Source organism: Corythoichthys intestinalis, chromosome 11, assembly GCF_030265065.1.
Source record: "Corythoichthys intestinalis isolate RoL2023-P3 chromosome 11, ASM3026506v1, whole genome shotgun sequence".
NCBI classification, from domain to species: domain Eukaryota; kingdom Metazoa; phylum Chordata; class Actinopteri; order Syngnathiformes; family Syngnathidae; genus Corythoichthys; species Corythoichthys intestinalis.
In genome coordinates this window covers 4,868,120-4,891,708 of record NC_080405.1, presented here as the reverse complement: position 1 = coordinate 4,891,708, position 23,589 = coordinate 4,868,120, and the positions used below count along the sequence as shown (strand labels likewise).

The window sequence follows — 23,589 nt, the reverse complement described above, 5'->3', positions numbered from 1 at the left end:
GTTCTCAGGGTAGTATGGCCGTAAGCTGGCAAAATTTGTGAAATATAGCTATACAAAAGGAGAAGGAGATCTGTTCTGGTACAAAAGACGAACCAGTTCAGTTCAGTTCAGTCAGGTTCCCTGAGGAAAGTTAGGTTTCAAGTGGTCTGGTCATCTCGTGCTGTCAATGGCAGCTAACGAGGTAATCACCATCTAAAACGCACAGAGTTGGGTGACAACGAGAGCTGCAAACTCAACCAAATGTGAGCTCCAACCACAAAACTAACAAGACAGTACATTGACCTCAGTTGATACCAACAAGATCTGTCTGTTCTTTCTTTGTCATGAAATAAACCAAAAAGCTTACAGCACCTGGTATTCCCAGGCGGTCTCCCATCCAAGTACTAACCAGGCCTGACCCTGCTTAGCTTCCGAGATCAGACGAGATCAGGCGTTCTCAGGGTAGTATGGCCGTAAGCTGGCAAAACTTGTGAAATATAGCTATACAAAAGGCGAAGGAGATCTGTTCTGGTACAAAAGATGAACCAGTTCAGTAAGGTTCCCTGAGTGAAATTAGGTTTCAAGTGGTCTGGTCATCTCGTGCTGTCAATGGCAGCTAACGAGGTAATCACCATTTAAAACGCACAGAGTTGGGTGAAAACGAGAGCTGCAAACTCAACCCGATGTGAGCTCCAACCACAAAACTAACAAGACAGTACATCGACCTCAGTTGATACCAACAAGATCTGTCTGTTCTTTCTTTTTAATGAAATAAACCAAAAAGCTTACAGCACCTGGTATTCCCAGGCGGTCTCCCATCCAAGTACTAACCAGGGCCGACCCTGCTTAGCTTCCGAGATCAGACGAGATCGGGCGTTCTCAGGGTAGTATGGCCGTAAGCTGGCAAAATTTGTGAAATATAGCTATACAAAAGGCGAAGGAGATCTGTTCTGGTACAAAAGACGAACCAGTTCAGTTCAGTTCAGTCAGGTTCCCTGAGGGAAGTTAGGTTTCAAGTGGTCTGGTCATCTCGTGCTGTCAATGGCAGCTAACGAGGTAATCACCATCTAAAACGCACAGAGTTGGGTGAAGACGAGAGCTGCAAACTCAACCAAATGTGAGCTCCAACCACAAAACTAACAAGACAGTACATTGACCTCAGTTGATACCAACAAGATCTGTCTGTTCTTTCTTTGTCATGAAATAAACCAAAAAGCTTACAGCACCTGGTATTCCCAGGCGGTCTCCCATCCAAGTACTAACCAGGCCCGACCCTGCTTAGCTTCCGAGATCAGACGAGATCGGGCGTTCTCAGGGTAGTATGGCCGTAAACTGGCAAAATTTGTGAAATATAGCTATACAAAAGGCGAAGGAGATGTGTTCTGGTACAAAAGACGAACCAGTTCAGTTCAGTTCAGTCAGGTTCCCTGAGGGAAATTAGATTTCAAGTGGTCTGGTCATCTCGTGCTGTCAATGGCAGCTAACGAGGGAATCACCATTTAAAACGCACAGAGTTGGGTGAAAACGAGAGCTGCAAACTCAACCCAATGTGAGCTCCAACCACAAAACTAACAAGACAATACATTGACCTCAGTTGATACCAACAAGATCTGTCTGTTCTTTCTTTGTCATGAAATAAACCAAAAAGCTTACAGCACCTGGTATTCCCAGGCGGTCTCCCATCCAAGTACTAACCAGGCCCGACCCTGCTTTGCTTCCGAGATCAGACGAGATCGGGCGTTCTCAGGGTAGTATGGCCGTAAGCTAGCAAAATTTGTGAAATATAGCTATACAAAAGGCGAAAGAGATCTGTTCTGGTACAAAAGATGAACCAGTTCAGTAAGGTTCCCTGAGTGAAATTAGGTTTCAAGTGGTCTGGTCATCTCGTGCTGTCAATGGCAGCTAACGAGGTAATCACCATTTAAAACGCACAGAGTTGGGTGAAAACGAGAGCTGCAAACTCAACCCGATGTGAGCTCCAACCACAAAACTAACAAGACAGTACATCGACCTCAGTTGATACCAACAAGATCTGTCTGTTCTTTCTTTTTAATGAAATAAACCAAAAAGCTTACAGCACCTGGTATTCCCAGGCGGTCTCCCGTCCAAGTACTAACCAGGCCCGACCATGCTTAGCTTCCGAGATCAGACGAGATCGGGCGTTCTCAGGGTAGTATGGCCGTAAGCTGGCAAAATTTGTGAAATATAGCTATACAAAAGGCGAAGGAGATCTGTTCTGGTACAAAAGACGAACCAGTTCAGTTCAGTTCAGTCAGGTTCCCTGAGGGAAGTTAGGTTTCAAGTGATCTGGTCATCTCGTGCTGTCAATGGCAGCTAACGAGGTAATCACCATTTAAAACGCACAGAGTTGGGTGAAAACGAGAGCTGCAAACTCAACCCAATGTGAGCTCCAACCACAAAACTAACAAGACAGTACTTTGACCAGGGTTGATACCAACAAGATCTGTCTGTTCTTTCTTTGTCATGAAATAAACCAAAAAGCTTACAGCACCTGGTATTCCCAGGCGGTCTCCCATCCAAGTACTAACCAGGCCCGACCCTGCTTAGCTTCCGAGATCAGACAAGATCCGGCGTTCTCAGGGTAGTATGGCCGTAAGCTGGCAAAATTTGTGAAATATAGCTATACAAAAGGCGAAGGAGATGTGTTCTGGTACAAAAGACGAACCAGTTCAGTTCAGTTCAGTCAGGTTCCCTGAGGGAAATTAGATTTCAAGTGGTCTGGTCATCTCGTGCTGTCAATGGCAGCTAACGAGGTAATCACCATTTAAAACGCACAGAGTTGGGTGAAAACGAGAGCTGCAAACTCAACCCAATGTGAGCTCCAACCACAAAACTAACAAGACAGTACATTGACCTCAGTTGATACCAACAAGATCTGTCTGTTCTTTCTTTGTCATGAAATAAACCAAAAAGCTTACAGCACCTGGTATTCCCAGGCGGTCTCCCATCCAAGTACTAACCAGGCCCGACCCTGCTTAGCTTCCGAGATCAGACGAGATCGGGCGTTCTCAGGGTAGTATGGCCGTAAGCTGGCAAAGCTTGTGAAATATCGCTATACAAAAGGTGAAGGAGATCTGATCGGGCGTTCTCAGGGTAGTATGGCCGTAAGCTGGCAAAATTTGTGAAATATAGCTATACAAAGGGGAATGAGATCTGTTCTGGTACAAAAGACGAACCAGTTCACTTCAGTTCAGTTCAGTAAGGTTCCCTGAGGGAAATTAGGTTTCAAGTGGTCTGGTCATCTCGTGCTGTCAATGGCAGCTAACGAGGTAATCACCATTTAAAACGCACAGAGTTGGGTGAAAACGATAGCTGCAAACTCAACCCAATGTGAGCTCCAACCACAAAACTAACAAGACAATACATTGACCTCAGTTGATACCAACAAGATCTGCCTGTTCTTTCTTTGTCATGAAATAAACCAAAAAGCTTACAGCACCTGGTATTCCCAGGCGGTCTCCCATCCAAGTACTAACCAGGCCCGACCCTTCTTAGCTTCCGAGATCAGACGAGATCGGGCGTTCTCAGGGTAGTATGGCCGTAAGCTGGCAAAATTTGTGAAATATAGCTATACAAAAGGCGAAGGAGATCTGTTCTGGTACAAAAGACGAACCAGTTCAGTTCAGTTCAGTCAGGTTCCCTGAGGGAAGTTAGGTTTCAAGTGGTCTGGTCATCTCGTGCTGTCAATGGCAGCTAACGAGGTAATCACCATTTAAAACGCACAGAGTTGGGTGAAACGAGAGCTGCAAACTCAACCCAATGTGAGCTCCAACCACAAAACTAACAAGACAGTACATTGACCAGGGTTGATACCAACAAGATCTGTCTGTTCTTTCTTTGTCATGAAATAAACCAAAAAGCTTACAGCACCTGGTATTCCCAGGCGGTCTCCCATCCAAGTACTAACCAGGCCCGACCCTGCTTAGCTTCCGAGATCAGACAAGATCGGGCGTTCTCAGGGTAGTATGGCCGTAAGCTGGCAAAACTTGTGAAATATAGCTATACAAAAGGCGAAGGAGATCTGTTCTGGTACAAAAGATGAACCAGTTCAGTAAGGTTCCCTGAGTGAAATTAGGTTTCAAGTGGTCTGGTCATCTCGTGCTGTCAATGGCAGCTAACGAGGTAATCACCATTTAAAACGCACAGAGTTGGGTGAAAACGAGAGCTGCAAACTCAACCCAATGTGAGCTCCAACCACAAAACTAACAAGACAATACATTGACCTCAGTTGATACCAACAAGATCTGTCTGTTCTTTCTTTGTCATGAAATAAACCAAAAAGCTTACAGCACCTGGTATTCCCAGGCGGTCTCCCATCCAAGTACTAACCAGGCCCGACCATGCTTAGCTTCCGAGATCAGACGAGATCGGGCGTTCTCAGGGTAGTATGGCCGTAAGCTGGCAAAACTTGTGAAATATAGCTATACAAAAGGCGAAGGAGATCTGTTCTGGTACAAAAGACGAACCAGTTCAGTTCAGTTCAGTCAGGTTCCCTGAGGGAAGTTAGGTTTCAAGTGATCTGGTCATCTCGTGCTGTCAATGGCAGCTAACGAGGTAATCACCATTTAAAACGCACAGAGTTGGGTGAAAACGAGAGCTGCAAACTCAACCTAATGTGAGCTCCAACCACAAAACTAACAAGACAGTACATTGACCAGGGTTGATACCAACAAGATCTGTCTGTTCTTTCTTTGTCATGAAATAAACCAAAAAGCTTACAGCACCTGGTATTCCCAGGCGGTCTCCAATCCAAGTACTAACCAGGCCCGACCCTGCTTAGCTTCCGAGATAGACGAGATCGGGCGTTCTCAGGGTAGTATGGCCGTAAGCTGGCAAAGGTTGTGAAATATAGCTATACAAAAGGCGAAGGAGATCTGTTCTGGTACAAAAGATGAACCAGTTCAGTAAGGTTCCCTGAGTGAAATTAGGTTTCAAGTGGTCTGGTCATCTCGTGCTGTCAATGGCAGCTAACGAGGTAATCACCATTTAAAACGCACAGAGTTGGGTGAAAACGAGAGCTGCAAACTCAACCCGATGTGAGCTCCAACCACAAAACTAACAAGACAGTACATCGACCTCAGTTGATACCAACAAGATCTGTCTGTTCTTTCTTTTTAATGAAATAAACCAAAAAGCTTACAGCACCTGGTATTCCCAGGCGGTCTCCCATCCAAGTACTAACCAGGGCCGACCCTGCTTAGCTTCCGAGATCAGACGAGATCGGGCGTTCTCAGGGTAGTATGGCCGTAAGCTGGCAAAATTTGTGAAATATAGCTATACAAAAGGCGAAGGAGATCTGTTCTGGTACAAAAGACGAACCAGTTCAGTTCAGTTCAGTCAGGTTCCCTGAGGGAAGTTAGGTTTCAAGTGGTCTGGTCATCTCGTGCTGTCAATGGCAGCTAACGAGGTAATCACCATCTAAAACGCACAGAGTTGGGTGAAAACGAGAGCTGCAAACTCAACCAAATGTGAGCTCCAACCACAAAACTAACAAGACAGTACATTGACCTCAGTTGATACCAACAAGATCTGTCTGTTCTTTCTTTGTCATGAAATAAACCAAAAAGCTTACAGCACCTGGTATTCCCAGGCGGTCTCCCATCCAAGTACTAACCAGGCCCGACCCTGCTTAGCTTCCGAGATCAGACGAGATCGGGCGTTCTCAGGGTAGTATGGCCGTAAACTGGCAAAATTTGTGAAATATAGCTATACAAAAGGCGAAGGAGATGTGTTCTGGTACAAAAGACGAACCAGTTCAGTTCAGTTCAGTCAGGTTCCCTGAGGGAAATTAGATTTCAAGTGGTCTGGTCATCTCGTGCTGTCAATGGCAGCTAACGAGGGAATCACCATTTAAAACGCACAGAGTTGGGTGAAAACGAGAGCTGCAAACTCAACCCAATGTGAGCTCCAACCACAAAACTAACAAGACAATACATTGACCTCAGTTGATACCAACAAGATCTGTCTGTTCTTTCTTTGTCATGAAATAAACCAAAAAGCTTACAGCACCTGGTATTCCCAGGCGGTCTCCCATCCAAGTACTAACCAGGCCCGACCCTGCTTTGCTTCCGAGATCAGACGAGATCGGGCGTTCTCAGGGTAGTATGGCCGTAAGCTAGCAAAATTTGTGAAATATAGCTATACAAAAGGCGAAAGAGATCTGTTCTGGTACAAAAGATGAACCAGTTCAGTAAGGTTCCCTGAGTGAAATTAGGTTTCAAGTGGTCTGGTCATCTCGTGCTGTCAATGGCAGCTAACGAGGTAATCACCATTTAAAACGCACAGAGTTGGGTGAAAACGAGAGCTGCAAACTCAACCCGATGTGAGCTCCAACCACAAAACTAACAAGACAGTACATCGACCTCAGTTGATACCAACAAGATCTGTCTGTTCTTTCTTTTTAATGAAATAAACCAAAAAGCTTACAGCACCTGGTATTCCCAGGCGGTCTCCCGTCCAAGTACTAACCAGGCCCGACCATGCTTAGCTTCCGAGATCAGACGAGATCGGGCGTTCTCAGGGTAGTATGGCCGTAAGCTGGCAAAATTTGTGAAATATAGCTATACAAAAGGCGAAGGAGATCTGTTCTGGTACAAAAGACGAACCAGTTCAGTTCAGTTCAGTCAGGTTCCCTGAGGGAAGTTAGGTTTCAAGTGATCTGGTCATCTCGTGCTGTCAATGGCAGCTAACGAGGTAATCACCATTTAAAACGCACAGAGTTGGGTGAAAACGAGAGCTGCAAACTCAACCCAATGTGAGCTCCAACCACAAAACTAACAAGACAGTACATTGACCAGGGTTGATACCAACAAGATCTGTCTGTTCTTTCTTTGTCATGAAATAAACCAAAAAGCTTACAGCACCTGGTATTCCCAGGCGGTCTCCCATCCAAGTACTAACCAGGCCCGACCCTGCTTAGCTTCCGAGATCAGACAAGATCCGGCGTTCTCAGGGTAGTATGGCCGTAAGCTGGCAAAATTTGTGAAATATAGCTATACAAAAGGCGAAGGAGATGTGTTCTGGTACAAAAGACGAACCAGTTCAGTTCAGTTCAGTCAGGTTCCCTGAGGGAAATTAGATTTCAAGTGGTCTGGTCATCTTGTGCTGTCAATGGCAGCTAACGAGGTAATCACCATTTAAAACGCACAGAGTTGGGTGAAAACGAGAGCTGCAAACTCAACCCAATGTGAGCTCCAACCACAAAACTAACAAGACAGTACATTGACCTCAGTTGATACCAACAAGATCTGTCTGTTCTTTCTTTGTCATGAAATAAACCAAAAAGCTTACAGCACCTGGTATTCCCAGGCGGTCTCCCATCCAAGTACTAACCAGGCCCGACCCTGCTTAGCTTCCGAGATCAGACGAGATCGGGCGTTCTCAGGGTAGTATGGCCGTAAGCTGGCAAAGCTTGTGAAATATCGCTATACAAAAGGTGAAGGAGATCTGATCGGGCGTTCTCAGGGTAGTATGGCCGTAAGCTGGCAAAATTTGTGAAATATAGCTATACAAAAGGCGAAGGAGATCTGTTCTGGTACAAAAGACGAACCAGTTCAGTTCAGTCAGGTTCCCTGAGTGAAATTAGGTTTCAAGTGGTCTGGTCATCTCGTGCTGTCAATGGCAGCTAACGAGGTAATCACCATTTAAAACGCACAGAGTTGGGTGAAAACGAGAGCTGCAAACTCAACCCGATGTGAGCTCCAACCACAAAACTAACAAGACAATACATTGACCTCAGTTGATACCAACAAGATCTGTCTGTTCTTTCTTTGTCATGAAATAAACCAAAAAGCTTACAGCACCTGGTATTCCCAGGCGGTCTCCCATCCACGTACTAACCAGGCCCGACCCTGCTTAGCTTCCGAGATTAGACGAGATCGGGCGTTCTCAGGGTAGTATGGCCGTAAGCTGGCAAAGCTTGTGAAATATCGCTATACAAAAGGCGAAGGAGATCTGATCGGGCGTTCTCAGGGTAGTATGGCCGTAAGCTGGCAAAACTTGTGAAATATAGCTATACAAAGGGGAATGAGATCTGTTCTGGTACAAAAGACGAACCAGTTCACTTCAGTTCAGTTCAGTAAGGTTCCCTGAGGGAAATTAGGTTTCAAGTGGTCTGGTCATCTCGTGCTGTCAATGGCAGCTAACGAGGTAATCACCATTTAAAACGCACAGAGTTGGGTGAAAACGATAGCTGCAAACTCAACCCAATGTGAGCTCCAACCACAAAACTAACAAGACAATACATTGACCTCAGTTGATACCAACAAGATCTGCCTGTTCTTTCTTTGTCATGAAATAAACCAAAAAGCTTACAGCACCTGGTATTCCCAGGCGGTCTCCCATCCAAGTACTAACCAGGCCCGACCCTTCTTAGCTTCCGAGATCAGACGAGATCGGGCGTTCTCAGGGTAGTATGGCCGTAAGCTGGCAAAATTTGTGAAATATAGCTATACAAAAGGCGAAGGAGATCTGTTCTGGTACAAAAGACGAACCAGTTCAGTTCAGTTCAGTCAGGTTCCCTGAGGGAAGTTAGGTTTCAAGTGGTCTGGTCATCTCGTGCTGTCAATGGCAGCTAACGAGGTAATCACCATTTAAAACGCACAGAGTTGGGTGAAACGAGAGCTGCAAACTCAACCCAATGTGAGCTCCAACCACAAAACTAACAAGACAGTACATTGACCAGGGTTGATACCAACAAGATCTGTCTGTTCTTTCTTTGTCATGAAATAAACCAAAAAGCTTACAGCACCTGGTATTCCCAGGCGGTCTCCCATCCAAGTACTAACCAGGCCCGACCCTGCTTAGCTTCCGAGATCAGACGAGATCGGGCGTTCTCAGGGTAGTATGGCCGTAAGCTGGCAAAGCTTGTGAAATATCGCTATACAAAAGGTGAAGGAGATCTGATCGGGCGTTCTCAGGGTAGTATGGCCGTAAGCTGGCAAAATTTGTGAAATATAGCTATACAAAGGGGAATGAGATCTGTTCTGGTACAAAAGACGAACCAGTTCACTTCAGTTCAGTTCAGTAAGGTTCCCTGAGGGAAATTAGGTTTCAAGTGGTCTGGTCATCTCGTGCTGTCAATGGCAGCTAACGAGGTAATCACCATTTAAAACGCACAGAGTTGGGTGAAAACGATAGCTGCAAACTCAACCCAATGTGAGCTCCAACCACAAAACTAACAAGACAATACATTGACCTCAGTTGATACCAACAAGATCTGCCTGTTCTTTCTTTGTCATGAAATAAACCAAAAAGCTTACAGCACCTGGTATTCCCAGGCGGTCTCCCATCCAAGTACTAACCAGGCCCGACCCTTCTTAGCTTCCGAGATCAGACGAGATCGGGCGTTCTCAGGGTAGTATGGCCGTAAGCTGGCAAAATTTGTGAAATATAGCTAAACAAAAGGCGAAGGAGATCTGTTCTGGTACAAAAGACGAACCAGTTCAGTTCAGTTCAGTCAGGTTCCCTGAGGGAAGTTAGGTTTCAAGTGGTCTGGTCATCTCGTGCTGTCAATGGCAGCTAACGAGGTAATCACCATTTAAAACGCACAGAGTTGGGTGAAACGAGAGCTGCAAACTCAACCCAATGTGAGCTCCAACCACAAAACTAACAAGACAGTACATTGACCAGGGTTGATACCAACAAGATCTGTCTGTTCTTTCTTTGTCATGAAATAAACCAAAAAGCTTACAGCACCTGGTATTCCCAGGCGGTCTCCCATCCAAGTACTAACCAGGCCCGACCCTGCTTAGCTTCCGAGATCAGACAAGATCGGGCGTTCTCAGGGTAGTATGGCCGTAAGCTGGCAAAACTTGTGAAATATAGCTATACAAAAGGCGAAGGAGATCTGTTCTGGTACAAAAGATGAACCAGTTCAGTAAGGTTCCCTGAGTGAAATTAGGTTTCAAGTGGTCTGGTCATCTCGTGCTGTCAATGGCAGCTAACGAGGTAATCACCATTTAAAACGCACAGAGTTGGGTGAAAACGAGAGCTGCAAACTCAACCCAATGTGAGCTCCAACCACAAAACTAACAAGACAATACATTGACCTCAGTTGATACCAACAAGATCTGTCTGTTCTTTCTTTGTCATGAAATAAACCAAAAAGCTTACAGCACCTGGTATTCCCAGGCGGTCTCCCATCCAAGTACTAACCAGGCCCGACCATGCTTAGCTTCCGAGATCAGACGAGATCGGGCGTTCTCAGGGTAGTATGGCCGTAAGCTGGCAAAACTTGTGAAATATAGCTATACAAAAGGCGAAGGAGATCTGTTCTGGTACAAAAGACGAACCAGTTCAGTTCAGTTCAGTCAGGTTCCCTGAGGGAAGTTAGGTTTCAAGTGATCTGGTCATCTCGTGCTGTCAATGGCAGCTAACGAGGTAATCACCATTTAAAACGCACAGAGTTGGGTGAAAACGAGAGCTGCAAACTCAACCTAATGTGAGCTCCAACCACAAAACTAACAAGACAGTACATTGACCAGGGTTGATACCAACAAGATCTGTCTGTTCTTTCTTTGTCATGAAATAAACCAAAAAGCTTACAGCACCTGGTATTCCCAGGCGGTCTCCAATCCAAGTACTAACCAGGCCCGACCCTGCTTAGCTTCCGAGATAGACGAGATCGGGCGTTCTCAGGGTAGTATGGCCGTAAGCTGGCAAAGGTTGTGAAATATAGCTATACAAAAGGCGAAGGAGATCTGTTCTGGTACAAAAGATGAACCAGTTCAGTAAGGTTCCCTGAGTGAAATTAGGTTTCAAGTGGTCTGGTCATCTCGTGCTGTCAATGGCAGCTAACGAGGTAATCACCATTTAAAACGCACAGAGTTGGGTGAAAACGAGAGCTGCAAACTCAACCCGATGTGAGCTCCAACCACAAAACTAACAAGACAGTACATCGACCTCAGTTGATACCAACAAGATCTGTCTGTTCTTTCTTTTTAATGAAATAAACCAAAAAGCTTACAGCACCTGGTATTCCCAGGCGGTCTCCCATCCAAGTACTAACCAGGGCCGACCCTGCTTAGCTTCCGAGATCAGACGAGATCGGGCGTTCTCAGGGTAGTATGGCCGTAAGCTGGCAAAATTTGTGAAATATAGCTATACAAAAGGCGAAGGAGATCTGTTCTGGTACAAAAGACGAACCAGTTCAGTTCAGTTCAGTCAGGTTCCCTGAGGGAAGTTAGGTTTCAAGTGATCTGGTCATCTCGTGCTGTCAATGGCAGCTAACGAGGTAATCACCATTTAAAACGCACAGAGTTGGGTGAAAACGAGAGCTGCAAACTCAACCCAATGTGAGCTCCAACCACAAAACTAACAAGACAGTACATTGACCAGGGTTGATACCAACAAGATCTGTCTGTTCTTTCTTTGTCATGAAATAAACCAAAAAGCTTACAGCACCTGGTATTCCCAGGCGGTCTCCCATCCAAGTACTAACCAGGCCCGACCCTGCTTAGCTTCCGAGATCAGACAAGATCCGGCGTTCTCAGGGTAGTATGGCCGTAAGCTGGCAAAATTTGTGAAATATAGCTATACAAAAGGCGAAGGAGATGTGTTCTGGTACAAAAGACGAACCAGTTCAGTTCAGTTCAGTCAGGTTCCCTGAGGGAAATTAGATTTCAAGTGGTCTGGTCATCTTGTGCTGTCAATGGCAGCTAACGAGGTAATCACCATTTAAAACGCACAGAGTTGGGTGAAAACGAGAGCTGCAAACTCAACCCAATGTGAGCTCCAACCACAAAACTAACAAGACAGTACATTGACCTCAGTTGATACCAACAAGATCTGTCTGTTCTTTCTTTGTCATGAAATAAACCAAAAAGCTTACAGCACCTGGTATTCCCAGGCGGTCTCCCATCCAAGTACTAACCAGGCCCGACCCTGCTTAGCTTCCGAGATCAGACGAGATCGGGCGTTCTCAGGGTAGTATGGCCGTAAGCTGGCAAAGCTTGTGAAATATCGCTATACAAAAGGTGAAGGAGATCTGATCGGGCGTTCTCAGGGTAGTATGGCCGTAAGCTGGCAAAATTTGTGAAATATAGCTATACAAAAGGCGAAGGAGATCTGTTCTGGTACAAAAGACGAACCAGTTCAGTTCAGTCAGGTTCCCTGAGTGAAATTAGGTTTCAAGTGGTCTGGTCATCTCGTGCTGTCAATGGCAGCTAACGAGGTAATCACCATTTAAAACGCACAGAGTTGGGTGAAAACGAGAGCTGCAAACTCAACCCGATGTGAGCTCCAACCACAAAACTAACAAGACAATACATTGACCTCAGTTGATACCAACAAGATCTGTCTGTTCTTTCTTTGTCATGAAATAAACCAAAAAGCTTACAGCACCTGGTATTCCCAGGCGGTCTCCCATCCACGTACTAACCAGGCCCGACCCTGCTTAGCTTCCGAGATTAGACGAGATCGGGCGTTCTCAGGGTAGTATGGCCGTAAGCTGGCAAAGCTTGTGAAATATCGCTATACAAAAGGCGAAGGAGATCTGATCGGGCGTTCTCAGGGTAGTATGGCCGTAAGCTGGCAAAACTTGTGAAATATAGCTATACAAAGGGGAATGAGATCTGTTCTGGTACAAAAGACGAACCAGTTCACTTCAGTTCAGTTCAGTAAGGTTCCCTGAGGGAAATTAGGTTTCAAGTGGTCTGGTCATCTCGTGCTGTCAATGGCAGCTAACGAGGTAATCACCATTTAAAACGCACAGAGTTGGGTGAAAACGATAGCTGCAAACTCAACCCAATGTGAGCTCCAACCACAAAACTAACAAGACAATACATTGACCTCAGTTGATACCAACAAGATCTGCCTGTTCTTTCTTTGTCATGAAATAAACCAAAAAGCTTACAGCACCTGGTATTCCCAGGCGGTCTCCCATCCAAGTACTAACCAGGCCCGACCCTTCTTAGCTTCCGAGATCAGACGAGATCGGGCGTTCTCAGGGTAGTATGGCCGTAAGCTGGCAAAATTTGTGAAATATAGCTATACAAAAGGCGAAGGAGATCTGTTCTGGTACAAAAGACGAACCAGTTCAGTTCAGTTCAGTCAGGTTCCCTGAGGGAAGTTAGGTTTCAAGTGGTCTGGTCATCTCGTGCTGTCAATGGCAGCTAACGAGGTAATCACCATTTAAAACGCACAGAGTTGGGTGAAACGAGAGCTGCAAACTCAACCCAATGTGAGCTCCAACCACAAAACTAACAAGACAGTACATTGACCAGGGTTGATACCAACAAGATCTGTCTGTTCTTTCTTTGTCATGAAATAAACCAAAAAGCTTACAGCACCTGGTATTCCCAGGCGGTCTCCCATCCAAGTACTAACCAGGCCCGACCCTGCTTAGCTTCCGAGATCAGACAAGATCGGGCGTTCTCAGGGTAGTATGGCCGTAAGCTGGCAAAACTTGTGAAATATAGCTATACAAAAGGCGAAGGAGATCTGTTCTGGTACAAAAGATGAACCAGTTCAGTAAGGTTCCCTGAGTGAAATTAGGTTTCAAGTGGTCTGGTCATCTCGTGCTGTCAATGGCAGCTAACGAGGTAATCACCATTTAAAACGCACAGAGTTGGGTGAAAACGAGAGCTGCAAACTCAACCCAATGTGAGCTCCAACCACAAAACTAACAAGACAATACATTGACCTCAGTTGATACCAACAAGATCTGTCTGTTCTTTCTTTGTCATGAAATAAACCAAAAAGCTTACAGCACCTGGTATTCCCAGGCGGTCTCCCATCCAAGTACTAACCAGGCCCGACCATGCTTAGCTTCCGAGATCAGACGAGATCGGGCGTTCTCAGGGTAGTATGGCCGTAAGCTGGCAAAACTTGTGAAATATAGCTATACAAAAGGCGAAGGAGATCTGTTCTGGTACAAAAGACGAACCAGTTCAGTTCAGTTCAGTCAGGTTCCCTGAGGGAAGTTAGGTTTCAAGTGATCTGGTCATCTCGTGCTGTCAATGGCAGCTAACGAGGTAATCACCATTTAAAACGCACAGAGTTGGGTGAAAACGAGAGCTGCAAACTCAACCTAATGTGAGCTCCAACCACAAAACTAACAAGACAGTACATTGACCAGGGTTGATACCAACAAGATCTGTCTGTTCTTTCTTTGTCATGAAATAAACCAAAAAGCTTACAGCACCTGGTATTCCCAGGCGGTCTCCAATCCAAGTACTAACCAGGCCCGACCCTGCTTAGCTTCCGAGATAGACGAGATCGGGCGTTCTCAGGGTAGTATGGCCGTAAGCTGGCAAAGGTTGTGAAATATAGCTATACAAAAGGCGAAGGAGATCTGTTCTGGTACAAAAGATGAACCAGTTCAGTAAGGTTCCCTGAGTGAAATTAGGTTTCAAGTGGTCTGGTCATCTCGTGCTGTCAATGGCAGCTAACGAGGTAATCACCATTTAAAACGCACAGAGTTGGGTGAAAACGAGAGCTGCAAACTCAACCCGATGTGAGCTCCAACCACAAAACTAACAAGACAGTACATCGACCTCAGTTGATACCAACAAGATCTGTCTGTTCTTTCTTTTTAATGAAATAAACCAAAAAGCTTACAGCACCTGGTATTCCCAGGCGGTCTCCCATCCAAGTACTAACCAGGGCCGACCCTGCTTAGCTTCCGAGATCAGACGAGATCGGGCGTTCTCAGGGTAGTATGGCCGTAAGCTGGCAAAATTTGTGAAATATAGCTATACAAAAGGCGAAGGAGATCTGTTCTGGTACAAAAGACGAACCAGTTCAGTTCAGTTCAGTCAGGTTCCCTGAGGGAAGTTAGGTTTCAAGTGATCTGGTCATCTCGTGCTGTCAATGGCAGCTAACGAGGTAATCACCATTTAAAACGCACAGAGTTGGGTGAAAACGAGAGCTGCAAACTCAACCCAATGTGAGCTCCAACCACAAAACTAACAAGACAGTACATTGACCAGGGTTGATACCAACAAGATCTGTCTGTTCTTTCTTTGTCATGAAATAAACCAAAAAGCTTACAGCACCTGGTATTCCCAGGCGGTCTCCCATCCAAGTACTAACCAGGCCCGACCCTGCTTAGCTTCCGAGATCAGACAAGATCCGGCGTTCTCAGGGTAGTATGGCCGTAAGCTGGCAAAATTTGTGAAATATAGCTATACAAAAGGCGAAGGAGATGTGTTCTGGTACAAAAGACGAACCAGTTCAGTTCAGTTCAGTCAGGTTCCCTGAGGGAAATTAGATTTCAAGTGGTCTGGTCATCTTGTGCTGTCAATGGCAGCTAACGAGGTAATCACCATTTAAAACGCACAGAGTTGGGTGAAAACGAGAGCTGCAAACTCAACCCAATGTGAGCTCCAACCACAAAACTAACAAGACAGTACATTGACCTCAGTTGATACCAACAAGATCTGTCTGTTCTTTCTTTGTCATGAAATAAACCAAAAAGCTTACAGCACCTGGTATTCCCAGGCGGTCTCCCATCCAAGTACTAACCAGGCCCGACCCTGCTTAGCTTCCGAGATCAGACGAGATCGGGCGTTCTCAGGGTAGTATGGCCGTAAGCTGGCAAAGCTTGTGAAATATCGCTATACAAAAGGTGAAGGAGATCTGATCGGGCGTTCTCAGGGTAGTATGGCCGTAAGCTGGCAAAATTTGTGAAATATAGCTATACAAAAGGCGAAGGAGATCTGTTCTGGTACAAAAGACGAACCAGTTCAGTTCAGTCAGGTTCCCTGAGTGAAATTAGGTTTCAAGTGGTCTGGTCATCTCGTGCTGTCAATGGCAGCTAACGAGGTAATCACCATTTAAAACGCACAGAGTTGGGTGAAAACGAGAGCTGCAAACTCAACCCGATGTGAGCTCCAACCACAAAACTAACAAGACAATACATTGACCTCAGTTGATACCAACAAGATCTGTCTGTTCTTTCTTTGTCATGAAATAAACCAAAAAGCTTACAGCACCTGGTATTCCCAGGCGGTCTCCCATCCACGTACTAACCAGGCCCGACCCTGCTTAGCTTCCGAGATTAGACGAGATCGGGCGTTCTCAGGGTAGTATGGCCGTAAGCTGGCAAAGCTTGTGAAATATCGCTATACAAAAGGCGAAGGAGATCTGATCGGGCGTTCTCAGGGTAGTATGGCCGTAAGCTGGCAAAACTTGTGAAATATAGCTATACAAAGGGGAATGAGATCTGTTCTGGTACAAAAGACGAACCAGTTCACTTCAGTTCAGTTCAGTAAGGTTCCCTGAGGGAAATTAGGTTTCAAGTGGTCTGGTCATCTCGTGCTGTCAATGGCAGCTAACGAGGTAATCACCATTTAAAACGCACAGAGTTGGGTGAAAACGATAGCTGCAAACTCAACCCAATGTGAGCTCCAACCACAAAACTAACAAGACAATACATTGACCTCAGTTGATACCAACAAGATCTGCCTGTTCTTTCTTTGTCATGAAATAAACCAAAAAGCTTACAGCACCTGGTATTCCCAGGCGGTCTCCCATCCAAGTACTAACCAGGCCCGACCCTTCTTAGCTTCCGAGATCAGACGAGATCGGGCGTTCTCAGGGTAGTATGGCCGTAAGCTGGCAAAATTTGTGAAATATAGCTATACAAAAGGCGAAGGAGATCTGTTCTGGTACAAAAGACGAACCAGTTCAGTTCAGTTCAGTCAGGTTCCCTGAGGGAAGTTAGGTTTCAAGTGGTCTGGTCATCTCGTGCTGTCAATGGCAGCTAACGAGGTAATCACCATTTAAAACGCACAGAGTTGGGTGAAACGAGAGCTGCAAACTCAACCCAATGTGAGCTCCAACCACAAAACTAACAAGACAGTACATTGACCAGGGTTGATACCAACAAGATCTGTCTGTTCTTTCTTTGTCATGAAATAAACCAAAAAGCTTACAGCACCTGGTATTCCCAGGCGGTCTCCCATCCAAGTACTAACCAGGCCCGACCCTGCTTAGCTTCCGAGATCAGACAAGATCGGGCGTTCTCAGGGTAGTATGGCCGTAAGCTGGCAAAACTTGTGAAATATAGCTATACAAAAGGCGAAGGAGATCTGTTCTGGTACAAAAGATGAACCAGTTCAGTAAGGTTCCCTGAGTGAAATTAGGTTTCAAGTGGTCTGGTCATCTCGTGCTGTCAATGGCAGCTAACGAGGTAATCACCATTTAAAACGCACAGAGTTGGGTGAAAACGAGAGCTGCAAACTCAACCCAATGTGAGCTCCAACCACAAAACTAACAAGACAATACATTGACCTCAGTTGATACCAACAAGATCTGTCTGTTCTTTCTTTGTCATGAAATAAACCAAAAAGCTTACAGCACCTGGTATTCCCAGGCGGTCTCCCATCCAAGTACTAACCAGGCCCGACCATGCTTAGCTTCCGAGATCAGACGAGATCGGGCGTTCTCAGGGTAGTATGGCCGTAAGCTGGCAAAACTTGTGAAATATAGCTATACAAAAGGCGAAGGAGATCTGTTCTGGTACAAAAGACGAACCAGTTCAGTTCAGTTCAGTCAGGTTCCCTGAGGGAAGTTAGGTTTCAAGTGATCTGGTCATCTCGTGCTGTCAATGGCAGCTAACGAGGTAATCACCATTTAAAACGCACAGAGTTGGGTGAAAACGAGAGCTGCAAACTCAACCTAATGTGAGCTCCAACCACAAAACTAACAAGACAGTACATTGACCAGGGTTGATACCAACAAGATCTGTCTGTTCTTTCTTTGTCATGAAATAAACCAAAAAGCTTACAGCACCTGGTATTCCCAGGCGGTCTCCAATCCAAGTACTAACCAGGCCCGACCCTGCTTAGCTTCCGAGATAGACGAGATCGGGCGTTCTCAGGGTAGTATGGCCGTAAGCTGGCAAAGGTTGTGAAATATAGCTATACAAAAGGCGAAGGAGATCTGTTCTGGTACAAAAGATGAACCAGTTCAGTAAGGTTCCCTGAGTGAAATTAGGTTTCAAGTGGTCTGGTCATCTCGTGCTGTCAATGGCAGCTAACGAGGTAATCACCATTTAAAACGCACAGAGTTGGGTGAAAACGAGAGCTGCAAACTCAACCCGATGTGAGCTCCAACCACAAAACTAACAAGACAGTACATCGACCTCAGTTGATACCAACAAGATCTGTCTGTTCTTTCTTTTTAATGAAATAAACCAAAAAGCTTACAGCACCTGGTATTCCCAGGCGGTCTCCCATCCAAGTACTAACCAGGGCCGACCCTGCTTAGCTTCCGAGATCAGACGAGATCGGGCGTTCTCAGGGTAGTATGGCCGTAAGCTGGCAAAATTTGTGAAATATAGCTATACAAAAGGCGAAGGAGATCTGTTCTGGTACAAAAGACGAACCAGTTCAGTTCAGTTCAGTCAGGTTCCCTGAGGGAAGTTAGGTTTCAAGTGGTCTGGTCATCTCGTGCTGTCAATGGCAGCTAACGAGGTAATCACCATCTAAAACGCACAGAGTTGGGTGAAAACGAGAGCTGCAAACTCAACCAAATGTGAGCTCCAACCACAAAACTAACAAGACAGTACATTGACCTCAGTTGATACCAACAAGATCTGTCTGTTCTTTCTTTGTCATGAAATAAACCAAAAAGCTTACAGCACCTGGTATTCCCAGGCGGTCTCCCATCCAAGTACTAACCAGGCCCGACCCTGCTTAGCTTCCGAGATCAGACGAGATCGGGCGTTCTCAGGGTAGTATGGCCGTAAACTGGCAAAATTTGTGAAATATAGCTATACAAAAGGCGAAGGAGATGTGTTCTGGTACAAAAGACGAACCAGTTCAGTTCAGTTCAGTCAGGTTCCCTGAGGGAAATTAGATTTCAAGTGGTCTGGTCATCTCGTGCTGTCAATGGCAGCTAACGAGGGAATCACCATTTAAAACGCACAGAGTTGGGTGAAAACGAGAGCTGCAAACTCAACCCAATGTGAGCTCCAACCACAAAACTAACAAGACAATACATTGACCTCAGTTGATACCAACAAGATCTGTCTGTTCTTTCTTTGTCATGAAATAAACCAAAAAGCTTACAGCACCTGGTATTCCCAGGCGGTCTCCCATCCAAGTACTAACCAGGCCCGACCCTGCTTTGCTTCCGAGATCAGACGAGATCGGGCGTTCTCAGGGTAGTATGGCCGTAAGCTAGCAAAATTTGTGAAATATAGCTATACAAAAGGCGAAAGAGATCTGTTCTGGTACAAAAGATGAACCAGTTCAGTAAGGTTCCCTGAGTGAAATTAGGTTTCAAGTGGTCTGGTCATCTCGTGCTGTCAATGGCAGCTAACGAGGTAATCACCATTTAAAACGCACAGAGTTGGGTGAAAACGAGAGCTGCAAACTCAACCCGATGTGAGCTCCAACCACAAAACTAACAAGACAGTACATCGACCTCAGTTGATACCAACAAGATCTGTCTGTTCTTTCTTTTTAATGAAATAAACCAAAAAGCTTACAGCACCTGGTATTCCCAGGCGGTCTCCCGTCCAAGTACTAACCAGGCCCGACCATGCTTAGCTTCCGAGATCAGACGAGATCGGGCGTTCTCAGGGTAGTATGGCCGTAAGCTGGCAAAATTTGTGAAATATAGCTATACAAAAGGCGAAGGAGATCTGTTCTGGTACAAAAGACGAACCAGTTCAGTTCAGTTCAGTCAGGTTCCCTGAGGGAAGTTAGGTTTCAAGTGATCTGGTCATCTCGTGCTGTCAATGGCAGCTAACGAGGTAATCACCATTTAAAACGCACAGAGTTGGGTGAAAACGAGAGCTGCAAACTCAACCCAATGTGAGCTCCAACCACAAAACTAACAAGACAGTACATTGACCAGGGTTGATACCAACAAGATCTGTCTGTTCTTTCTTTGTCATGAAATAAACCAAAAAGCTTACAGCACCTGGTATTCCCAGGCGGTCTCCCATCCAAGTACTAACCAGGCCCGACCCTGCTTAGCTTCCGAGATCAGACAAGATCCGGCGTTCTCAGGGTAGTATGGCCGTAAGCTGGCAAAATTTGTGAAATATAGCTATACAAAAGGCGAAGGAGATGTGTTCTGGTACAAAAGACGAACCAGTTCAGTTCAGTTCAGTCAGGTTCCCTGAGGGAAATTAGATTTCAAGTGGTCTGGTCATCTTGTGCTGTCAATGGCAGCTAACGAGGTAATCACCATTTAAAACGCACAGAGTTGGGTGAAAACGAGAGCTGCAAACTCAACCCAATGTGAGCTCCAACCACAAAACTAACAAGACAGTACATTGACCTCAGTTGATACCAACAAGATCTGTCTGTTCTTTCTTTGTCATGAAATAAACCAAAAAGCTTACAGCACCTGGTATTCCCAGGCGGTCTCCCATCCAAGTACTAACCAGGCCCGACCCTGCTTAGCTTCCGAGATCAGACGAGATCGGGCGTTCTCAGGGTAGTATGGCCGTAAGCTGGCAAAGCTTGTGAAATATCGCTATACAAAAGGTGAAGGAGATCTGATCGGGCGTTCTCAGGGTAGTATGGCCGTAAGCTGGCAAAATTTGTGAAATATAGCTATACAAAAGGCGAAGGAGATCTGTTCTGGTACAAAAGACGAACCAGTTCAGTTCAGTCAGGTTCCCTGAGTGAAATTAGGTTTCAAGTGGTCTGGTCATCTCGTGCTGTCAATGGCAGCTAACGAGGTAATCACCATTTAAAACGCACAGAGTTGGGTGAAAACGAGAGCTGCAAACTCAACCCGATGTGAGCTCCAACCACAAAACTAACAAGACAATACATTGACCTCAGTTGATACCAACAAGATCTGTCTGTTCTTTCTTTGTCATGAAATAAACCAAAAAGCTTACAGCACCTGGTATTCCCAGGCGGTCTCCCATCCACGTACTAACCAGGCCCGACCCTGCTTAGCTTCCGAGATTAGACGAGATCGGGCGTTCTCAGGGTAGTATGGCCGTAAGCTGGCAAAGCTTGTGAAATATCGCTATACAAAAGGCGAAGGAGATCTGATCGGGCGTTCTCAGGGTAGTATGGCCGTAAGCTGGCAAAACTTGTGAAATATAGCTATACAAAGGGGAATGAGATCTGTTCTGGTACAAAAGACGAACCAGTTCACTTCAGTTCAGTTCAGTAAGGTTCCCTGAGGGAAATTAGGTTTCAAGTGGTCTGGTCATCTCGTGCTGTCAATGGCAGCTAACGAGGTAATCACCATTTAAAACGCACAGAGTTGGGTGAAAACGATAGCTGCAAACTCAACCCAATGTGAGCTCCAACCACAAAACTAACAAGACAATACATTGACCTCAGTTGATACCAACAAGATCTGCCTGTTCTTTCTTTGTCATGAAATAAACCAAAAAGCTTACAGCACCTGGTATTCCCAGGCGGTCTCCCATCCAAGTACTAACCAGGCCCGACCCTTCTTAGCTTCCGAGATCAGACGAGATCGGGCGTTCTCAGGGTAGTATGGCCGTAAGCTGGCAAAATTTGTGAAATATAGCTATACAAAAGGCGAAGGAGATCTGTTCTGGTACAAAAGACGAACCAGTTCAGTTCAGTTCAGTCAGGTTCCCTGAGGGAAGTTAGGTTTCAAGTGGTCTGGTCATCTCGTGCTGTCAATGGCAGCTAACGAGGTAATCACCATTTAAAACGCACAGAGTTGGGTGAAACGAGAGCTGCAAACTCAACCCAATGTGAGCTCCAACCACAAAACTAACAAGACAGTACATTGACCAGGGTTGATACCAACAAGATCTGTCTGTTCTTTCTTTGTCATGAAATAAACCAAAAAGCTTACAGCACCTGGTATTCCCAGGCGGTCTCCCATCCAAGTACTAACCAGGCCCGACCCTGCTTAGCTTCCGAGATCAGACAAGATCGGGCGTTCTCAGGGTAGTATGGCCGTAAGCTGGCAAAACTTGTGAAATATAGCTATACAAAAGGCGAAGGAGATCTGTTCTGGTACAAAAGATGAACCAGTTCAGTAAGGTTCCCTGAGTGAAATTAGGTTTCAAGTGGTCTGGTCATCTCGTGCTGTCAATGGCAGCTAACGAGGTAATCACCATTTAAAACGCACAGAGTTGGGTGAAAACGAGAGCTGCAAACTCAACCCAATGTGAGCTCCAACCACAAAACTAACAAGACAATACATTGACCTCAGTTGATACCAACAAGATCTGTCTGTTCTTTCTTTGTCATGAAATAAACCAAAAAGCTTACAGCACCTGGTATTCCCAGGCGGTCTCCCATCCAAGTACTAACCAGGCCCGACCATGCTTAGCTTCCGAGATCAGACGAGATCGGGCGTTCTCAGGGTAGTATGGCCGTAAGCTGGCAAAACTTGTGAAATATAGCTATACAAAAGGCGAAGGAGATCTGTTCTGGTACAAAAGACGAACCAGTTCAGTTCAGTTCAGTCAGGTTCCCTGAGGGAAGTTAGGTTTCAAGTGATCTGGTCATCTCGTGCTGTCAATGGCAGCTAACGAGGTAATCACCATTTAAAACGCACAGAGTTGGGTGAAAACGAGAGCTGCAAACTCAACCTAATGTGAGCTCCAACCACAAAACTAACAAGACAGTACATTGACCAGGGTTGATACCAACAAGATCTGTCTGTTCTTTCTTTGTCATGAAATAAACCAAAAAGCTTACAGCACCTGGTATTCCCAGGCGGTCTCCAATCCAAGTACTAACCAGGCCCGACCCTGCTTAGCTTCCGAGATAGACGAGATCGGGCGTTCTCAGGGTAGTATGGCCGTAAGCTGGCAAAGGTTGTGAAATATAGCTATACAAAAGGCGAAGGAGATCTGTTCTGGTACAAAAGATGAACCAGTTCAGTAAGGTTCCCTGAGTGAAATTAGGTTTCAAGTGGTCTGGTCATCTCGTGCTGTCAATGGCAGCTAACGAGGTAATCACCATTTAAAACGCACAGAGTTGGGTGAAAACGAGAGCTGCAAACTCAACCCGATGTGAGCTCCAACCACAAAACTAACAAGACAGTACATCGACCTCAGTTGATACCAACAAGATCTGTCTGTTCTTTCTTTTTAATGAAATAAACCAAAAAGCTTACAGCACCTGGTATTCCCAGGCGGTCTCCCATCCAAGTACTAACCAGGGCCGACCCTGCTTAGCTTCCGAGATCAGACGAGATCGGGCGTTCTCAGGGTAGTATGGCCGTAAGCTGGCAAAATTTGTGAAATATAGCTATACAAAAGGCGAAGGAGATCTGTTCTGGTACAAAAGACGAACCAGTTCAGTTCAGTTCAGTCAGGTTCCCTGAGGGAAGTTAGGTTTCAAGTGGTCTGGTCATCTCGTGCTGTCAATGGCAGCTAACGAGGTAATCACCATCTAAAACGCACAGAGTTGGGTGAAAACGAGAGCTGCAAACTCAACCAAATGTGAGCTCCAACCACAAAACTAACAAGACAGTACATTGACCTCAGTTGATACCAACAAGATCTGTCTGTTCTTTCTTTGTCATGAAATAAACCAAAAAGCTTACAGCACCTGGTATTCCCAGGCGGTCTCCCATCCAAGTACTAACCAGGCCCGACCCTGCTTAGCTTCCGAGATCAGACGAGATCGGGCGTTCTCAGGGTAGTATGGCCGTAAACTGGCAAAATTTGTG

General features: G+C 45.6%; 48 non-coding genes and 5 pseudogenes across 48 annotated transcripts; all 53 read right to left on the bottom strand.

Moving 5' to 3' along the window:
* Positions 1-339: 339 nt before the first annotated feature.
* Positions 340-458, bottom strand: LOC130924617 (5S ribosomal RNA). The gene has a single exon (XR_009064919.1). It is a non-coding gene; the product is annotated as a 5S ribosomal RNA (ribosomal RNA).
* A 303-nt stretch (positions 459-761) lies between these two features.
* On the bottom strand, positions 762-880 carry LOC130925025 (5S ribosomal RNA). Its single transcript, XR_009065316.1, has one exon. It is a non-coding gene; the product is annotated as a 5S ribosomal RNA (ribosomal RNA).
* Positions 881-1,193: 313 nt separating this feature from the next.
* On the bottom strand, positions 1,194-1,312 carry LOC130924637 (5S ribosomal RNA). Its single transcript, XR_009064938.1, has one exon. It is a non-coding gene; the product is annotated as a 5S ribosomal RNA (ribosomal RNA).
* Positions 1,313-1,625: 313 nt separating this feature from the next.
* On the bottom strand, positions 1,626-1,744 carry LOC130924745 (5S ribosomal RNA). Its single transcript, XR_009065044.1, has one exon. It is a non-coding gene; the product is annotated as a 5S ribosomal RNA (ribosomal RNA).
* A 303-nt stretch (positions 1,745-2,047) lies between these two features.
* On the bottom strand, positions 2,048-2,166 carry LOC130925268 (5S ribosomal RNA). The gene has a single exon (XR_009065553.1). It is a non-coding gene; the product is annotated as a 5S ribosomal RNA (ribosomal RNA).
* A 313-nt stretch (positions 2,167-2,479) lies between these two features.
* On the bottom strand, positions 2,480-2,598 carry LOC130925410 (5S ribosomal RNA). The gene has a single exon (XR_009065690.1). It is a non-coding gene; the product is annotated as a 5S ribosomal RNA (ribosomal RNA).
* Positions 2,599-2,911: 313 nt separating this feature from the next.
* Positions 2,912-3,030, bottom strand: LOC130926031 (5S ribosomal RNA). Its single transcript, XR_009066058.1, has one exon. It is a non-coding gene; the product is annotated as a 5S ribosomal RNA (ribosomal RNA).
* Positions 3,031-3,427: 397 nt separating this feature from the next.
* LOC130924975 (5S ribosomal RNA) lies at positions 3,428-3,546 on the bottom strand. Its single transcript, XR_009065269.1, has one exon. It is a non-coding gene; the product is annotated as a 5S ribosomal RNA (ribosomal RNA).
* A 312-nt stretch (positions 3,547-3,858) lies between these two features.
* Positions 3,859-3,977, bottom strand: LOC130924934 (5S ribosomal RNA). The gene has a single exon (XR_009065230.1). It is a non-coding gene; the product is annotated as a 5S ribosomal RNA (ribosomal RNA).
* A 303-nt stretch (positions 3,978-4,280) lies between these two features.
* LOC130924861 (5S ribosomal RNA) lies at positions 4,281-4,399 on the bottom strand. The gene has a single exon (XR_009065159.1). It is a non-coding gene; the product is annotated as a 5S ribosomal RNA (ribosomal RNA).
* Positions 4,400-4,712: 313 nt separating this feature from the next.
* On the bottom strand, positions 4,713-4,830 carry LOC130925569 (uncharacterized; annotated as a pseudogene).
* A 303-nt stretch (positions 4,831-5,133) lies between these two features.
* Positions 5,134-5,252, bottom strand: LOC130925024 (5S ribosomal RNA). The gene has a single exon (XR_009065315.1). It is a non-coding gene; the product is annotated as a 5S ribosomal RNA (ribosomal RNA).
* Positions 5,253-5,565: 313 nt separating this feature from the next.
* On the bottom strand, positions 5,566-5,684 carry LOC130924636 (5S ribosomal RNA). The gene has a single exon (XR_009064937.1). It is a non-coding gene; the product is annotated as a 5S ribosomal RNA (ribosomal RNA).
* A 313-nt stretch (positions 5,685-5,997) lies between these two features.
* Positions 5,998-6,116, bottom strand: LOC130924744 (5S ribosomal RNA). Its single transcript, XR_009065043.1, has one exon. It is a non-coding gene; the product is annotated as a 5S ribosomal RNA (ribosomal RNA).
* A 303-nt stretch (positions 6,117-6,419) lies between these two features.
* LOC130925266 (5S ribosomal RNA) lies at positions 6,420-6,538 on the bottom strand. Its single transcript, XR_009065551.1, has one exon. It is a non-coding gene; the product is annotated as a 5S ribosomal RNA (ribosomal RNA).
* A 313-nt stretch (positions 6,539-6,851) lies between these two features.
* On the bottom strand, positions 6,852-6,970 carry LOC130925409 (5S ribosomal RNA). Its single transcript, XR_009065689.1, has one exon. It is a non-coding gene; the product is annotated as a 5S ribosomal RNA (ribosomal RNA).
* A 313-nt stretch (positions 6,971-7,283) lies between these two features.
* On the bottom strand, positions 7,284-7,402 carry LOC130926019 (5S ribosomal RNA). The gene has a single exon (XR_009066047.1). It is a non-coding gene; the product is annotated as a 5S ribosomal RNA (ribosomal RNA).
* Positions 7,403-7,790: 388 nt separating this feature from the next.
* LOC130925393 (5S ribosomal RNA) lies at positions 7,791-7,909 on the bottom strand. The gene has a single exon (XR_009065674.1). It is a non-coding gene; the product is annotated as a 5S ribosomal RNA (ribosomal RNA).
* Positions 7,910-8,306: 397 nt separating this feature from the next.
* Positions 8,307-8,425, bottom strand: LOC130924974 (5S ribosomal RNA). The gene has a single exon (XR_009065268.1). It is a non-coding gene; the product is annotated as a 5S ribosomal RNA (ribosomal RNA).
* Positions 8,426-8,737: 312 nt separating this feature from the next.
* Positions 8,738-8,856, bottom strand: LOC130926008 (5S ribosomal RNA). Its single transcript, XR_009066035.1, has one exon. It is a non-coding gene; the product is annotated as a 5S ribosomal RNA (ribosomal RNA).
* A 397-nt stretch (positions 8,857-9,253) lies between these two features.
* On the bottom strand, positions 9,254-9,372 carry LOC130924973 (5S ribosomal RNA). Its single transcript, XR_009065267.1, has one exon. It is a non-coding gene; the product is annotated as a 5S ribosomal RNA (ribosomal RNA).
* A 312-nt stretch (positions 9,373-9,684) lies between these two features.
* Positions 9,685-9,803, bottom strand: LOC130924933 (5S ribosomal RNA). The gene has a single exon (XR_009065229.1). It is a non-coding gene; the product is annotated as a 5S ribosomal RNA (ribosomal RNA).
* A 303-nt stretch (positions 9,804-10,106) lies between these two features.
* On the bottom strand, positions 10,107-10,225 carry LOC130924860 (5S ribosomal RNA). The gene has a single exon (XR_009065158.1). It is a non-coding gene; the product is annotated as a 5S ribosomal RNA (ribosomal RNA).
* A 313-nt stretch (positions 10,226-10,538) lies between these two features.
* LOC130925568 (uncharacterized) lies at positions 10,539-10,656 on the bottom strand (annotated as a pseudogene).
* Positions 10,657-10,959: 303 nt separating this feature from the next.
* Positions 10,960-11,078, bottom strand: LOC130925023 (5S ribosomal RNA). The gene has a single exon (XR_009065314.1). It is a non-coding gene; the product is annotated as a 5S ribosomal RNA (ribosomal RNA).
* A 313-nt stretch (positions 11,079-11,391) lies between these two features.
* Positions 11,392-11,510, bottom strand: LOC130925406 (5S ribosomal RNA). The gene has a single exon (XR_009065687.1). It is a non-coding gene; the product is annotated as a 5S ribosomal RNA (ribosomal RNA).
* Positions 11,511-11,823: 313 nt separating this feature from the next.
* On the bottom strand, positions 11,824-11,942 carry LOC130925997 (5S ribosomal RNA). The gene has a single exon (XR_009066024.1). It is a non-coding gene; the product is annotated as a 5S ribosomal RNA (ribosomal RNA).
* A 388-nt stretch (positions 11,943-12,330) lies between these two features.
* On the bottom strand, positions 12,331-12,449 carry LOC130925392 (5S ribosomal RNA). Its single transcript, XR_009065673.1, has one exon. It is a non-coding gene; the product is annotated as a 5S ribosomal RNA (ribosomal RNA).
* Positions 12,450-12,846: 397 nt separating this feature from the next.
* On the bottom strand, positions 12,847-12,965 carry LOC130924972 (5S ribosomal RNA). The gene has a single exon (XR_009065266.1). It is a non-coding gene; the product is annotated as a 5S ribosomal RNA (ribosomal RNA).
* A 312-nt stretch (positions 12,966-13,277) lies between these two features.
* Positions 13,278-13,396, bottom strand: LOC130924931 (5S ribosomal RNA). The gene has a single exon (XR_009065227.1). It is a non-coding gene; the product is annotated as a 5S ribosomal RNA (ribosomal RNA).
* Positions 13,397-13,699: 303 nt separating this feature from the next.
* On the bottom strand, positions 13,700-13,818 carry LOC130924858 (5S ribosomal RNA). The gene has a single exon (XR_009065157.1). It is a non-coding gene; the product is annotated as a 5S ribosomal RNA (ribosomal RNA).
* A 313-nt stretch (positions 13,819-14,131) lies between these two features.
* On the bottom strand, positions 14,132-14,249 carry LOC130925567 (uncharacterized; annotated as a pseudogene).
* A 303-nt stretch (positions 14,250-14,552) lies between these two features.
* Positions 14,553-14,671, bottom strand: LOC130925021 (5S ribosomal RNA). Its single transcript, XR_009065313.1, has one exon. It is a non-coding gene; the product is annotated as a 5S ribosomal RNA (ribosomal RNA).
* A 313-nt stretch (positions 14,672-14,984) lies between these two features.
* Positions 14,985-15,103, bottom strand: LOC130925405 (5S ribosomal RNA). The gene has a single exon (XR_009065686.1). It is a non-coding gene; the product is annotated as a 5S ribosomal RNA (ribosomal RNA).
* Positions 15,104-15,416: 313 nt separating this feature from the next.
* Positions 15,417-15,535, bottom strand: LOC130925986 (5S ribosomal RNA). Its single transcript, XR_009066013.1, has one exon. It is a non-coding gene; the product is annotated as a 5S ribosomal RNA (ribosomal RNA).
* Positions 15,536-15,923: 388 nt separating this feature from the next.
* Positions 15,924-16,042, bottom strand: LOC130925390 (5S ribosomal RNA). The gene has a single exon (XR_009065672.1). It is a non-coding gene; the product is annotated as a 5S ribosomal RNA (ribosomal RNA).
* Positions 16,043-16,439: 397 nt separating this feature from the next.
* Positions 16,440-16,558, bottom strand: LOC130924971 (5S ribosomal RNA). The gene has a single exon (XR_009065265.1). It is a non-coding gene; the product is annotated as a 5S ribosomal RNA (ribosomal RNA).
* A 312-nt stretch (positions 16,559-16,870) lies between these two features.
* LOC130924930 (5S ribosomal RNA) lies at positions 16,871-16,989 on the bottom strand. The gene has a single exon (XR_009065226.1). It is a non-coding gene; the product is annotated as a 5S ribosomal RNA (ribosomal RNA).
* A 303-nt stretch (positions 16,990-17,292) lies between these two features.
* LOC130924857 (5S ribosomal RNA) lies at positions 17,293-17,411 on the bottom strand. The gene has a single exon (XR_009065156.1). It is a non-coding gene; the product is annotated as a 5S ribosomal RNA (ribosomal RNA).
* Positions 17,412-17,724: 313 nt separating this feature from the next.
* LOC130925566 (uncharacterized) lies at positions 17,725-17,842 on the bottom strand (annotated as a pseudogene).
* Positions 17,843-18,145: 303 nt separating this feature from the next.
* Positions 18,146-18,264, bottom strand: LOC130925020 (5S ribosomal RNA). The gene has a single exon (XR_009065312.1). It is a non-coding gene; the product is annotated as a 5S ribosomal RNA (ribosomal RNA).
* Positions 18,265-18,577: 313 nt separating this feature from the next.
* On the bottom strand, positions 18,578-18,696 carry LOC130924635 (5S ribosomal RNA). Its single transcript, XR_009064936.1, has one exon. It is a non-coding gene; the product is annotated as a 5S ribosomal RNA (ribosomal RNA).
* A 313-nt stretch (positions 18,697-19,009) lies between these two features.
* Positions 19,010-19,128, bottom strand: LOC130924743 (5S ribosomal RNA). The gene has a single exon (XR_009065042.1). It is a non-coding gene; the product is annotated as a 5S ribosomal RNA (ribosomal RNA).
* A 303-nt stretch (positions 19,129-19,431) lies between these two features.
* On the bottom strand, positions 19,432-19,550 carry LOC130925265 (5S ribosomal RNA). The gene has a single exon (XR_009065550.1). It is a non-coding gene; the product is annotated as a 5S ribosomal RNA (ribosomal RNA).
* A 313-nt stretch (positions 19,551-19,863) lies between these two features.
* On the bottom strand, positions 19,864-19,982 carry LOC130925404 (5S ribosomal RNA). Its single transcript, XR_009065685.1, has one exon. It is a non-coding gene; the product is annotated as a 5S ribosomal RNA (ribosomal RNA).
* A 313-nt stretch (positions 19,983-20,295) lies between these two features.
* On the bottom strand, positions 20,296-20,414 carry LOC130925975 (5S ribosomal RNA). The gene has a single exon (XR_009066002.1). It is a non-coding gene; the product is annotated as a 5S ribosomal RNA (ribosomal RNA).
* A 388-nt stretch (positions 20,415-20,802) lies between these two features.
* On the bottom strand, positions 20,803-20,921 carry LOC130925389 (5S ribosomal RNA). Its single transcript, XR_009065671.1, has one exon. It is a non-coding gene; the product is annotated as a 5S ribosomal RNA (ribosomal RNA).
* A 397-nt stretch (positions 20,922-21,318) lies between these two features.
* On the bottom strand, positions 21,319-21,437 carry LOC130924970 (5S ribosomal RNA). Its single transcript, XR_009065264.1, has one exon. It is a non-coding gene; the product is annotated as a 5S ribosomal RNA (ribosomal RNA).
* A 312-nt stretch (positions 21,438-21,749) lies between these two features.
* LOC130924929 (5S ribosomal RNA) lies at positions 21,750-21,868 on the bottom strand. The gene has a single exon (XR_009065225.1). It is a non-coding gene; the product is annotated as a 5S ribosomal RNA (ribosomal RNA).
* A 303-nt stretch (positions 21,869-22,171) lies between these two features.
* Positions 22,172-22,290, bottom strand: LOC130924856 (5S ribosomal RNA). The gene has a single exon (XR_009065155.1). It is a non-coding gene; the product is annotated as a 5S ribosomal RNA (ribosomal RNA).
* A 313-nt stretch (positions 22,291-22,603) lies between these two features.
* On the bottom strand, positions 22,604-22,721 carry LOC130925565 (uncharacterized; annotated as a pseudogene).
* Positions 22,722-23,024: 303 nt separating this feature from the next.
* Positions 23,025-23,143, bottom strand: LOC130925019 (5S ribosomal RNA). Its single transcript, XR_009065311.1, has one exon. It is a non-coding gene; the product is annotated as a 5S ribosomal RNA (ribosomal RNA).
* Positions 23,144-23,456: 313 nt separating this feature from the next.
* LOC130924633 (5S ribosomal RNA) lies at positions 23,457-23,575 on the bottom strand. The gene has a single exon (XR_009064934.1). It is a non-coding gene; the product is annotated as a 5S ribosomal RNA (ribosomal RNA).
* Between the last annotated feature and the right edge of the window lie 14 nt (positions 23,576-23,589).